Source organism: Myotis yumanensis, unplaced genomic scaffold, assembly GCF_028538775.1.
Source record: "Myotis yumanensis isolate MYYU_CA2020_CCGP unplaced genomic scaffold, mMyoYum1.0.hap1 SCAF_4, whole genome shotgun sequence".
Taxonomy (NCBI): domain Eukaryota; kingdom Metazoa; phylum Chordata; class Mammalia; order Chiroptera; family Vespertilionidae; genus Myotis; species Myotis yumanensis.
The window spans coordinates 60,176,631-60,190,520 of NW_027223755.1; the positions used below are offsets into that span (position 1 = coordinate 60,176,631).

Genomic DNA, 13,890 nt, shown 5'->3' on the forward strand with positions numbered 1-13,890 from the left:
TTAAAATTAATGATCTATCTTTCTACCTTAAGAAACCTGTAAGAGAAAAAATCAATTCAAAGCAAGCAGAAAGAAGAAAATACTAAAAATAATGAGAATAAAAAGTTAGAGAAAAATCAATGGAACCAACAGATGCTTCTTTGAAAATTTTAATAAATGTGATAAACTCTAGTCAGACTAATCATGGAAAGAAAGGGAAAATCAGTTGGAAAATGAGTCTCCACAGGTATCTTCCATTTCTCCATGTCTTTTGAGAAAAGGCATTAACAGGTTTTGTTCTGGACTATCTTATAAAAATGTCAGAAGAGTAAACAGTCCTGAAAGATAGTGATGATGTCTCCCTCTGGAGCAGAGGACAGCTTTGTTTGCTGCCCTCGATAATCGATAATAAAAATAATGTCTTCCTCTGGGGTAAATGTTGGGCAAGTTTGCCAGTAATCCCCCATTAAAATATTGTGAGTTCTTGAGTTTGGGGTTCTTCAGGTGTGATACAAACTCAATACATGTATAGCATCCACTTAGCCACTTCACATCTCCCCCACTGAAGTTGGGAGATCAGGCAAACTGATCGGATCTTATAAAGAGCTGTCTCTGACAGGAATTCCTTGTCTTCTGCAGGATCTATGACACTGTGGCAAGTTAACCAGTATCAAGAATGAAAACATGGACATCAATATAGGTTGTAAAGACATCAAAGTATTATAGGAAGATTTTATGAACAACTTTAGGCCAAAGATTTAAAAACTCAAATGGAAATATATTTTGAAAGGCAGAACTACCAATCCTCTTTTAAGAAAAACTGGATATGCTGAATTATCCTAGATATCTGAATTACCCTATACCTTTAATAAAAATAAACTGAAATTTGAAATAAAAAACTCCCACAATGAAAACCCCAGGGCTGCCTAGATCCTTTCACTGATGAATTAATTAAACACTTAAGAACTAACTAATATGATTTTTACATACTCTTCTAGAAAGTAAAAGAAGGCAAAGCACATCCCCATTCCTTCCCAATACTAAAACCAGACAAAGACATTAACAAGCAAACAAAATAATTGAAACCAATTTCTGTCATGAACACTAATGCAATAATTCTTAATAATATTTTAATAAATCAAATCCAATAATATGTAAAATTGTTAAGAAATCATGACCAAGCTTGGCTCATCCCTGCACAAAAAGTTGCTTGTATATTTGAGAAACAAATATATGTCATTCACCATAACTAGATTAAGAAAAAGAAAATCATATGATATTATTATCAGATTTAGAAAACTCACATGGTAAAATTTAGCATTTCTTCCTGGTAAAAAAAAAAAAATAAGCTAATCTCTCTATATAAAACCCTAATATGCAAATAGATGGAATGGCGGAACAACCAAACAACCCGTCGCTATGATGTGTGCTGACCACCAGGGGGCGCCAGACCATCAGGTGTGCATCGGCCATGCCAGGATGATGGAACAGGTGAGTGGGGCTGCCAGACCAAGTCAGGGCGCCGGTCGCTGTCATCTGGGTGAGCCTCTGGTGGTTACTGAAAATTCTTTGCTCCCATGCGCCGTGGTTCCGCCCAGCATTCGCACCTGCTGCCAGTGCTGGCCCCGCTCACACCCGCTGCTGGCACCAGCCCAAATCGCTCCGTGCTGTCAGCAGGTGCGAGTGGGGCCAGCACCATCAGTGCGTGGGAGCGGCGGTGGCGGGAGGACTGCCGGGAGACAGGGAACCGGGGGCTGCAGTGGGAGGGGTGGGCGGGGATGTGGAGGATGGGCCGAGACCCGCCCCTGTGCCCACCACAGCCTTGCAGCCCACAGTTCCTTTCAAGGTGCACAAATCCATGCACTGGGCTCCTAGTTAGGAATAAACATTAACTTTCATAGTCTTCTAAAGAGATCTATGAAAAACTTAGCACTAATATTGTACCTAATTTTAAAAGGTTGAATGTTTTTTTCACTAAGATTGGGAGCAAGACAAATAGTTCTTTTATCACTTTTATTCAAGGTGTACCTGGAAATTCTACAAAGTACAATAATATAAGACAAAAAGAGTAGGAATTTTTCTTCTAATTTTGTTAAACCAGTTTTCTCAAATCCAGTCTTTCCTCCATAAGCATCATACTATCCATTGACCCATTTGCTTCATCATGTCCATTCTCAGTGGCATAACAATCTATATTTGATATGTGATTTATAAAGTGTCAATTAGGATATGCTAAATTATGCTGCACCAATAACTAAGCCCAACATTTAATTACCTTTGAGTGATAATGTTTTTTTTCTTATCAATCTGTATATTCTCAATGAATCATTAGTGAAGTTTCTGATTATTATATTTTTTTCAGGAAACCAAACTGACAGGGCAGCTTACATTTCAAATATTACCCATAATAATGCCACAGAAAAACAAAGCACTCTGTAGTATCTTACACTTTTAATGAAGCTGTAGGCCAACAAGTAACATTTACAACCCCTATCCCATAAGTCTTGCTGAGAATAGTCATGTGACACTACACAAACATAAGAAGGTCAGGAAGGCAATCTCTTAAAGTGGAGTATAAGAAATCCATACCCTAATAACCATATTATTAGGCTTTTCAAATAACCAGCTAACTATATTCATATTATCACCTAAAACAACTTTATTTATAAAAATCATTTAAAAAATCTATAAACAATACAATTAAAAAATAAGCAAAGGACCTGAATAGACACTTCTTCAAAGAGGACATATAGATGGCCAATAGACATATGAAAAAATACTCAATGTCACTAATAACTAGAGAAATGCAAATTAAAACCACAATGAGATATTACCTCATACCTGCCAGAATGGCTACCATCAATAAATCAACAAACAATAATTGCTGGCAAGAATGTGGAGGAAAGGGAACCCTAGTGCACTATTGGTAGGAATGCAGACTGGTGCAGCCACTGTAGGGAAAACAGTATAGAGTTTCTCAGTAAACTAAAAATGGAACTGCCTTTTGACCCAGTGATCTCGCTTCTAGGAATATATCCTAAGACTCCTGAAACACCAAGTCAAAAGAATACATGCACCCCTATGTTCATAGTAGCATTGTGTACAAAAGACAAGATCTGGAAACAGCTCAAGGGCCCATCAATAGATGAGTGGTTAAAAAGCTGTGGTAAATTTACATAATGAAATACTATGCAGCTATAAAAAAGAAGGAAATCTTACCTTTTGCAACATTATGGATGGACCTAGAGATTATTATGCTAATGTATAAGCTGGTCATAGACCATATACATTAATTGAAGCCTAGTTTATAAAAATATTCATGTGTTGACAAGTCAGGACTCTAATGTTGCTAAGCTTTAATTGAGAACTATTGCAACTACCAAATGCAACAAATAATGTTCATATTTAATTTAGTTTCAGCTAAGTTTATATATGAAAAAGACTTGTGTAAGAAAAATACACAGACCATTTCTACCATGCCACACTCAATTTATTTTCTATCTTTATGTGCATAATGTATGTACATATGACATAGTGATAAATGATTTTTGGACTGGAACACACGGTGTTCCCTGGAGTCTCTGTCCATTGGAGTCAAAGAATGAATCCATGGTCTGAAGATGGTATAGCGAAGGTAGAGATTTATTGAAGAACAAGTACAGACTCCCATGCAGGGAAGGGTAAAGAATCTCACAGCACAGACTCCCAGGCAGGGGAGGGGGAAAGAGTTGTATCTAAATTTGAAGTAATTACTTTAAATTTTCTTGGGTTACCTTCAAAAATTGCTCATTTTGGGGGGCCACTGGATGACTTGACATAATCTATCAATCTGTTTATAAATTTATACTTTGATAATTGCATCTTAATATGGATGTAGTCCTCTTTGATTCAAATTTTGCAAATGATTAAAAAATGAACATTAATTACAGAGTTTACAGAAACTTCAGAGATTATGAAAGCAGTGTCTCTTCCTTTTCATAGTGAACCTCAGATCCTGAACCAAAGATAGCTCTTCCGTGTTCCCTGGTTTCATCTGGCGGTATTTCCACTTGTGCCCTGGACACTGTGTAAGTCATAAACTAATGGAGTGTCAAGTTAATTCCCCTCTGTGAAGTTAAGGATGTTACATACATATAGTACTTTCTCTTTCTCCCAGTAGTTACTTGTTTTTGGTTTTTCTATTGGTTCACTTTATAATTTAAATAATTACAACTCTACTTTAAAATCATGAGTATGCTTAGCTGCTTGTGCATGTGTGTGCTGATTTGTCTGTGTGGGTACAAAGGAGTCTTAACTTTTTGAAAATTGGGAGCAGATTTCCAAGGTGTTTTATAGCCTCGGATGTCAGTAAATGAAGTCTTCATAAGGGGTTGTAAAAATCGGCAATGCCAAACAGCAGAACATCTGATGAAAAAGAGAAGGAAGCTTTGAAAAGCTTGCTTTGCCTAGGAGTAGAATGCGTGCAGTTCACTTTGCTGTCCAGCATGTGTAATGAGACCATAATATCTCTTCTTGCTTTTTCTAGTAAAACTGAAAGCAGCTTTTCACATGTGAGGGTTAAGAAAATGGGCAGTGTCAGGAATGTATTTGAGCATTTTCATCCTAGGAAGCCAGTGAACAGGTAACTGAAGATTTTGACCCTAGAGATAATCTGTACAGGACAGCTTTCCAACCATGCTTCCCAGAAGCACCAGATTTTACCCTGAAAGAGGATAGTAATTGAATATCATAGGCCATGTTAGCAACTATTTGGAAAAAAACTCACAATCATTTTGCTGAGTAAAAATTTTGAGGAATAAATTTGCATTTTTCACAATGTGGGACATGAATATTTCAAGGAGGTTAAAATAAATTAGGTTACAAATTAAACATAATGTTGTTGTAGACTAGACTCTGAAAAAAAAAATCAGTAATATCAAACTGGAATAACCCCTGCTTACCATCCCATTGACCATTAATTAGATCAACATTGTGTGGCTGATCTATAGAAGAGATGAAATTTACTGTGACACCCTTCCATTATATATTATAAATATAACACATAATATATTGGTTTTACATATGCTCAAAGATATAGATATGCCTTTAGTTTTCTTTTTTAAAAATATATTTTTATTGATTTCAGAGAAGAAGGGAGAGGAAGAGAGAGATAGAAACATCAGTAATGAGAGAGAATCACTGATCGGCTGCCTCCTGCACGTAGGACCGAGCCCGCAACCCAGGCATGCGCCCTTGACCGGAATCGAACCTGGGACCCTTTGGTCCACAGGCTGACGCTCTACCTGCTGAGCCAAACCGGCCAGGGCTGCCTTTAGTTTTCTTAATGGAAAGTCTATAGCTCTGTCAAATTAGTAAGTTAACATCAAAATACATTTTGCTCATTTACCCTGACAAGTATAGAGGTTTAAATTATTTGTAGTTCCACTCTGAATGGGTTTAGTAAATGCCCTACAGTGCATTTTGGAAATTCAGTAGAGGCTTAGTAACTTTTTATTAATTATACTAGTATTTATAAATTACAATCCTTACAAAAGCCCTGGAGTACATAAATGATTTATTTATTTAAATATTTAGCAACTCAGAAGATACTGCAGTTTTTATATAGAAAATTTTAACTAAAAACATAGATTCTTCTCTTTGGCAAAAGGAAGTTCTTAAAAAAAAGGAAATACCTTGGAAGTTCTCCCAATGTGGTGGAAGTTAGTTATGTCTCCCAAGGCTTTCTCATCTTCCTTTCCGAAAGATGTGGTCATAGACACCATGAACACAATAATCAGCATTTTGTCAAATACTGAGAAGAATTATTTCTAATTATGGTAAATCTGATCAATTATCTCACATTACTATGTATCAATAATGTAATAGTTAACAGTTATTGAGATATACACAGCTATGTGGAAAGAAAATAGGAGAAACGCTGACACAGGTTACCAGAAGGTGGGGTCTCCCACAATGTACTAGTATAAGAAACTCTCTCAGCCTCCTATCTGCCCATATCTAAGTGCAAATACACAAAGAGAAAGCATTTGCTGAATAGCCAATGTTATTTAATTTTTTTCTCTGCTCTTCTCAACATCTTTTATACCATATGCAATCAAGAGATTCTAACTCACAGTAATGCAAGAAGACCTAAGATAGAAGGCAATGGGTGGCAAAGGGTACAATATGCTTGAATAGTAAGTTTACTATAGATAGTGGAGAGACAGAGAGAGGACTGGGATTTGTGTACTCAAGAGTGTCTGACTTCTCAGAAATAATTTCCAGATAAATAAAAACTGCAAACATTTTTTAACAGTTAAAAAACTTTTTGTTCCAGGCACGACCTTACCTAAATACATAATTTACTTTCCTGATGCAAATCTGGCATGGTTTGATCCATGCTCATTAACAGTGTCCAGTGTAAGCTTTAAACCAGAAGGTCACCGAGGCTGCAGCAGAGGAGAGCATCCCACCTGCACTGCTGCTGGCAATGGGCAGGGAGGCCTGGGTGCCCTGGCTCTGTGAGACTCCCACGGGCTGGGAAGGGATGTCACAAAATCAGGGGCTTGGCATGTTCTCCCAGTCTGTGTCCACGTCGGTTTCCTTATCACTTATGTGCTCGTCTCCACTTCCATCTGATTCTCCAGCAACTCCAGGATCCACAAATTCCATGGACTCCTCAAGGTCTGCGTGCACTTCAAAGGGTCTGACCTGCCTAGGTGTTCAGAATTCGGGCTGACCAGGTACATTAGATTCCTGACAGATGCAGTGGTTGTAACTGATCTAAACGTACATGCTGAGAAAAGCACAGGTAAAGAATATTTGCATTCAGTTTCTTTATTGCTTGAGTAAATTTCTGTCTGCTGAGATTTTCCCAAAAAAATTCACTGTTGCACAGCTTTTTGGGAAGATTTATGTCAAGTATATGAGAAAAACTAGAGACCTGGCATATGAAATTTGTGTGAGGGCATGGTCCTTCGGCCTGGCCTGCAATCAGGGCCATCTTCCCCAGATACCCACAGCTGGCCCCACCCCCTGCTGCCACCCATTCCCGGTTCCTCGTTCACCATCGGGTGATCGGTGCCTGATGTCCAGGGGAAGGGACCAAGAGGTCGGCTGTTCCTGCCTGCTTGCCAGCCCCGCCCCTGACACAGGTGGCCATCAGGCGGTCAGAGCCTGCAGGCTGGGGAAAGGGACAAAGAGGTGGTCAGTGTGCCTCATAGTTACTGGTCCAGCGGTTGTTCTAGTCATTCTGCTGTTAGGGTCAATTTGCATATTACCCTTTTATTATATAGGATAGAGGCCTGGTGCATGGGTGGGGTCTGGCTAGCCTGCCCCAAAGGGGGCCCCATATTGGGGTGGAGGGTTCCTGCAGGGGTTGGGGTGGCTGGCTGTGGGGTTTGCAGCTCGGTCCTGCCCCCGATCAGGGTGGGGATCCCCACTGGGGATGGGGTTGGCCTGGGCAAGGGGCTGCAGGTGGTTTGCAGGCTGGCCACGCCCCTAGCTTTATCAGGAAGGATGTCTGGAATGACGTCCAGTCTATCTTGTCTAATTAGCATATTACCCTTTTATTAGTATAAACTAGAGGCCCAGTGCACAAAAATTTGTGCACTCGGGGGGGTCCCTCAGCCCGGCCTGTGCCCTCTCACAGTCTGGGACCCCTCGGGGGATGTCCACCTGCTGGCTTAGGCCCACTCCCTGGGGGATCAGGCCTAAGCTGGCAATCAGACATCCCTCTGGCAGCCCAGGAGCCCTCAGGGGATGTCCACTTGCCAGCGGGGACCAGGCCTAAGCTGCAGCCGGACATCCTTAGTGCTGCTGAGGAGGCGGGAGAGGCTTCCGCCATCACTGCTGTGCTGGCAGCCATCAGCCTGGCTTGTGGCTGAGCAGAGCTCCCCCTGTGGGAGGGCACTGACCACCAGGGGCAGCTCCTGCATTGAGCGTCTGCCCCCTGGTGGTCAATGTGTGTCATAGTGACCAGTCATTCCCAGTCGCAATGCTGTTAGGGTCAATTTGCATATTACCCTTTTATTATATAGGACTAGATGCCCGGTGCACAAAATTCATGCATATTCATGCATGGGGAGGTCCCTCAGCCCGGCCTGCACCCTCTCCAATCTGGGACCCCTTGGGGGATGTCTGACTGCTGGTTTAGGCTCCATCCCTGGAATGGGGCCTAAACCGGCAGTTGGACATCCCTCTTACAATCTGGGACCGCTGGTTCCTACCCGTTCGCCTGCCTGCCTGCCTGATCACCCCTAACCCCTCTGCCTGCCTGCCTAATCACCCCTAACTGCCTCTGCCTGCCAGCCTGATTGCCCCTACCTTGCCCCCCTCCTGATCTGATCTACCCTAACTTGCTCCCCTACTAGCCTGATCACCTCTGACCGCCTCTCCCTCGGCCCCCAACCTAAGCCACAGTCTGGCCTCCCTCTGCTGGAAGCAACCTGGTGGATCAGGGGAAGGTGCTGCCCCCATTATCCAGCTGCTGCTGCTACTGCTGGCCTGAGCCTGGGCCTTTCGCAGCTGCCCCTTGGCTGCCTGAGCCTGGGCCCTTTGCAGCCGTGCCTCGGCCCTTCATAGTTGCTGTGGCTCTGTCCAGAAGGATGTCTGGAAGGTCGTCCGGAAGACGTCTGCTCTAATTAGCATATTACCCTTTTATTAGTATACATGTTGGCCAGCTGAGTCGCATGGCACAGTGTGGCGCTGACAGAGTAAGCAGGTTGTTATGCTCCATGTCAGGCCCTGTGTGGTTTTCTTCTCTTCCACCCAATTATAGTTGGCAGAGTAGTCCCGGCTGTTGGGAAGGCTAATCCAAGACCCTGTGATGCTGTTGCTGGTGTCCCCATTGTGGTCATCACAGACCCATCTCCCTGAGTGGAAGTCGTCCTTCACTTCAGCAAGATTGCTCGTGGTGCTAGAGGTCATGGCACTGTCTTCACTTCCTCAATTGGAAAAATGACAGAGGTGAGCTCTAATACATGAGATCGGCGCAGATCTGCCAGACGCTCATAATGACTTTTTAAGTCGATGTTCTTTTTTTTCTACTAGGTCCTCAAGTTTGCAGTTGTGCCTCTGAATCTTCTCCTTTTTCTCTTGATGTCACTATGCTTGAGTATAAAGCTTCTGATTCTTTTCCTTGGTTTTGAGAAGCCTTCAGAATTTTTCTTCATTTCTTCATTTCCTTTGCATATTGTTTTTTCAGCTATTTAATACTCATCTTGCAGGATGCTAGTTTCCATCTCAACTGATCTGTTATCCATTTTCCTTCCATAGCTTTTAATACTTCTTTTTGAAATTCTTCTTGCTTGCTCTTAAGTTGGCTTAACCATTCCTTCTTGTCTATAAACCTCTCTTGGTCGAGGCCGTCCAAGTAGTCGAAATCGCCATTCTGAATGCACTTGCCGGCCGGTAGTGTTGCACAGTGGACACCACTCCAGCTCCATATACAGACAGCCTCTCCACAGCATCCACAGAGTCCATCTGGTCACAGGCGAGCAGCCGGGGCCCACAGCCGGGAGCCTCTGGAGGCCGGGATCCCTTCCCACTCTGCAAACAATTTTATTCATTGGGAATAATTTTGTGATTTGCTTACACAGAGTCAAGAAACAAGAGTAGGAGATAATTCAGACCTAATTCAGTAGAGTGAACATTTTCACATGGGTTCTGTACAGCAAATTGCAATTGAACATGGGATTTGAAAAAATAGTCCTATGGAATCAGTGAAAAGTGGTGAAGAAACAACTGGAGTAGATACACTATGTTGGTTCTCAAACATAAAATCCAGGTAAAGTGCTCATTTTAATTAAAAAACAAACAAACAAAAAAACAATCTACAACCCTAATGTCTTACTTTGTAAAAAATGCAAAACAAAAATTATTTAAATAAAATGTATAGTTTTCATGATGTTTCAGACACGTTTTTTAAATGCTCTTAAACAGATCTCAATAACAACACATTCCAAATGGAATAAGAGAGATGATTTTATAATGAAAACAATTAGTGTTTTTAAGTCAGGCAATCATTTCATAGATTGAAATTCTGCCCCTGCCCCTAACTCCAAGGGTGCTTTTGCACAAGATATTTAAACTATCTATGCTTAATTTTCCTTATTTATTAAATGGGGATAATTATATCTACCTAATAGGTTTGGTTATTGTGGAAATAGAATATAGCAGAGAGAATATAATTAAAATAGTTAATAGTGTGCCTAACATAAAGAAAAATCTCAACTTTTTTACTGTAAACATATGATTAGATTTACAGTGATTATCTTAATCTATTATTTATGTAAAACTACTTTGCAATTGTTTATTCTCCATCATATATACTGTATATACAATATATACAGGGTGTGACAAATCAGGTTGACAGTTGTTTGTATGGGAAATCATACAATAATTAATAAATAATAATACAAAAATAAACTCTTGTTTTGTGTACTCACAATCGTGAACTTCCTTTTACCGCATCCTGTATATTATAGTGTACTAGAGACCCAGTGCGTGAAATTGCGTGGGACCCAGACCCCACCATGTTGCAGGACTCAGACTCCGCCAAGCTGCCGCAGGCAGGACCCATCAATGCACCTCCTGGTGATGGGTCATTTGGTCGTTCTGGCCACTGGCTTTTTATATATGTAGATAATATATATTTAAATATATATAGTGCACATGTATTTTTTGTCACTGCCTTTGCTAACCTTTGGAGCTAGAGATAAAACATGAGCTAGTAAAAGTAGTAGGTTATGTTTAGAGGGGAATTTAATGCATAAGGGAGTTTTGAAAAGAAAAACAGACAGTTCATGAGTTTTTCTATTTTGTTGTTTCTCTTTCTTGCTAGTCCCATTTCCGTAGGTCTAGAGATTATTTAGGGACTTCTTAAAGTTTTATGTATGATCATTCACCTTGCCAGGTAAGGAAATCATGGCAAATATCAGCCTATCTGTCCCATATTTTTAAAGAGGCTAAAGAGATTAATGCAGTTGAATCATTTAGAATCAACCCAATTTGGGTGTGTGTGCCACATAATCATGTTATTGCCAATTACAAACGAATATGAAATTTTTAGATAATGTCCACTTTAGAAATTATAGGTTACTAGAGGCCCGATGCACAAAATTCATGCAAGGGTTTTGGCCACCACCACCATCACAGCCACCTCTGTCTCAGCCCCTGCAACCCTTGGCCCACGCCTGCCGTAGTGGTCACCTCTGCCTCAGCCCTTTCAGCCCTGGCTTCGTCCAGAAGTACATCTGGTCTAATTAGCATATTATGCTTTTATTATATAGGATTATTGACTGCAGCTTTAAAATGTAGAATTATTCATTTTCTGTTTACAATATTCCTTCTTTCTGTAAATAAAGTGAGATATTTCTATTTGACCTGCACCTATATTGTATAATGAACAATTAGTACAACTCTTTTATATTCTTTTGCTTTGAGAAGTAGTGAGTAGATGCAGTTGCTACTCTCCAAGAATTTTAACGTGACATGATCTATAAGCCAATATATCTTTCCATCTCACAATATTATAATTCTTTCCATTTGACAATTGTTGCATGAAAAATGGAAATACAACTGTGAAATCAGAATTTATCCAGTTGTAATTCTTAATGAGAAGAAGGGGTTTGAAGAATAAATTATTCCTAATAGATTCTTCAGATCATAAGTCCTTACCCCAAATCGCCTCGTCCAGGATAAAGCACTGATTTCATTTGCCCTTGCATGCACACAGGCAGTGACAAGGGGCACACTGCAGGAATATAGAGAGAGTTACAGATCTATTTAATGGAAAGATGAAAGATGAGACACTGACAGAGTGAAAATTTGTGCAGAATGTGGAGTCACAACAGGAGAAGAGTGCACTGTGGAAATTGAAGTAAAATAAATCTTCAGACCAGTAGCTAGGATGACACCTAGAGTGTTGCTTGCCTCAACACTTCTGAGCCCCCAAAGAAAACTAGAACTAAGACTATAAAAATAGAAATACAAAGAATTTCTACTAAATTTGGAGTTGTTACCTTACAAAGGAAAAATGGTAACAACTTATAGCATTTCCCCTATACAGAGCACAGTGGCAGTAGGGCTGTATGCCCATGTCAGAAAGAAATGGACTATTGATCCAGTTTTGTGAGCTCTCTAAACAAGAGGATTAGATCACCACGCAAATGATTGTGAAGATGGCTTGCCTGGAGCCCCAACCCGTAGCACAGATCTAGGATACTGGAACAATAAGATGAAGAAAAGAATGACTGTGAACAGAAAATGAAAGGGAGGTAAAGAATGCCTGATGTACAGGATAGGCTCTTAATGTATACTTTATGTGAAGCCAAAGACCTGCTCTCTGTTAAACTGACTGCAAAAAGCACGCACATTGGTAAATTTTCTGACTTCAAGGTACAAATTATTGCATCAGCTTCCTGTGCCTAGTTCATACATATGATTTAACACATAGAAGATTAATTTCTGGGGACAATTCAGAATGAATTTCATTTCTTGGCAGAAAATAAGCCCTATGGCAGAAAGCACTGGAAACCTGATATTGGTGTCTGTTTATAGTCAGTTCAAGGAATTGGTATTGCATAGTGCACATTTTCAGCTGAAGGCTTACTTATTTTCACCTCAACTGTTTACCTCTCGTCGTGTTTCTGTACAACCACTCTGTGTTAAGAAAATCTTCATACTGTGAGTCATCAGTCATTCTGACTCCTGTCAAGTATACCCATTACCCTAAAGTAAGCAAAAATAATACATCACTCATGACAAATTCAAATTCAAACTCGCTGATTGAATCCCTACAATAATTCAATTAACCTGTGGATGTTTACATCAGGTAAGCACTTTTGTTAGGTGATGTATATAAACCACACTGTTTGAGAGAGTCATTTAAAACAGATCATTATAGAGTGAGTTTGAGGCATAGATTATTTTTTCTTTACTATTAAAATACTACAATATTTTCCCATTAATTTTAAGTACCATGGCCTTATTTATATTATTTTTAGTAAAAAGTATATATTTATATTTAATTTATTTCGTTAAAGCCCTAAGTGAATAGGTCCATTTTCCTTAAACGTAACTGTTGGTAGTATGTTAATAATTCTATTATTTATACTGCAATTAACCAATTCCTAAAACTTAGTATGTTTACCACATATGTAAGGCCCCCCACCTTTCTATATCAGCTTCTACTACTGGGCTCATGAAACTCTGGGAAACCTATTATTTTTGACCCATACTTGCATAAAATGTAGTTTATGACAGAAAAGTAATTTACACAAAAATATTAATGCTAAGCGGGTCAGAATACAAATGTTAGTTGTTCACCACATTATTATCCCAGGTGAGAAAGCTACTTAAAAAGCACTTTAAAAATCAAAACCATTTTTTTTTCATATGGTGAATGTGGCACGAGAGTTAAATGATTCTATAGTGAATTTCAAAAACGTATGGTAGCTTCCTCAGCCACCCTTCTCTAAAGGATTATTCTATTTTGCAGCCTCTGCTAACTTTTAGCATTAAACACTGCTTCTCCTTTTATTTTAATTTCCATATTATTTTATAACATGCCATAATTTCCCATATTATATCATGTTTTACTTTGGTTACGTTTTAGGATGACTGCTTCTCAATAGCATTTGGAGGTGGAGACAGAGCAACTGACGTCATAAAGAACATTGTGTTGACCTAACTGGTTTGGCTAAGTGGATACAATGTGAGCCCACACACTGAAGGGTCCTGGGTTTGATTCCAGTCAAGGGCATGTATTTTGGATGCCTGGCTCTCTGTAAATCTTTCTTTCTTTCTTTTTTCTTTCTTTCTTTCTTTCTTTCTTTCTTTCTTTCTTTCTTTCTTTCTTTCTTTCTTTCTTTCTTTCTTTCTTTCTTTCTTCTCTCTCTCTCTCTCTCTCTCTCTCTCTCTCTCTCTCTC

General features: G+C 39.8%; 1 pseudogene; it reads right to left on the reverse strand.

Annotated features, from left to right (window-relative positions):
* Nucleotides 1-6,363: 6,363 nt before the first annotated feature.
* LOC139009439 (beclin 1-associated autophagy-related key regulator pseudogene) lies at nucleotides 6,364-12,654 on the reverse strand (annotated as a pseudogene).
* Between the last annotated feature and the right edge of the window lie 1,236 nt (nucleotides 12,655-13,890).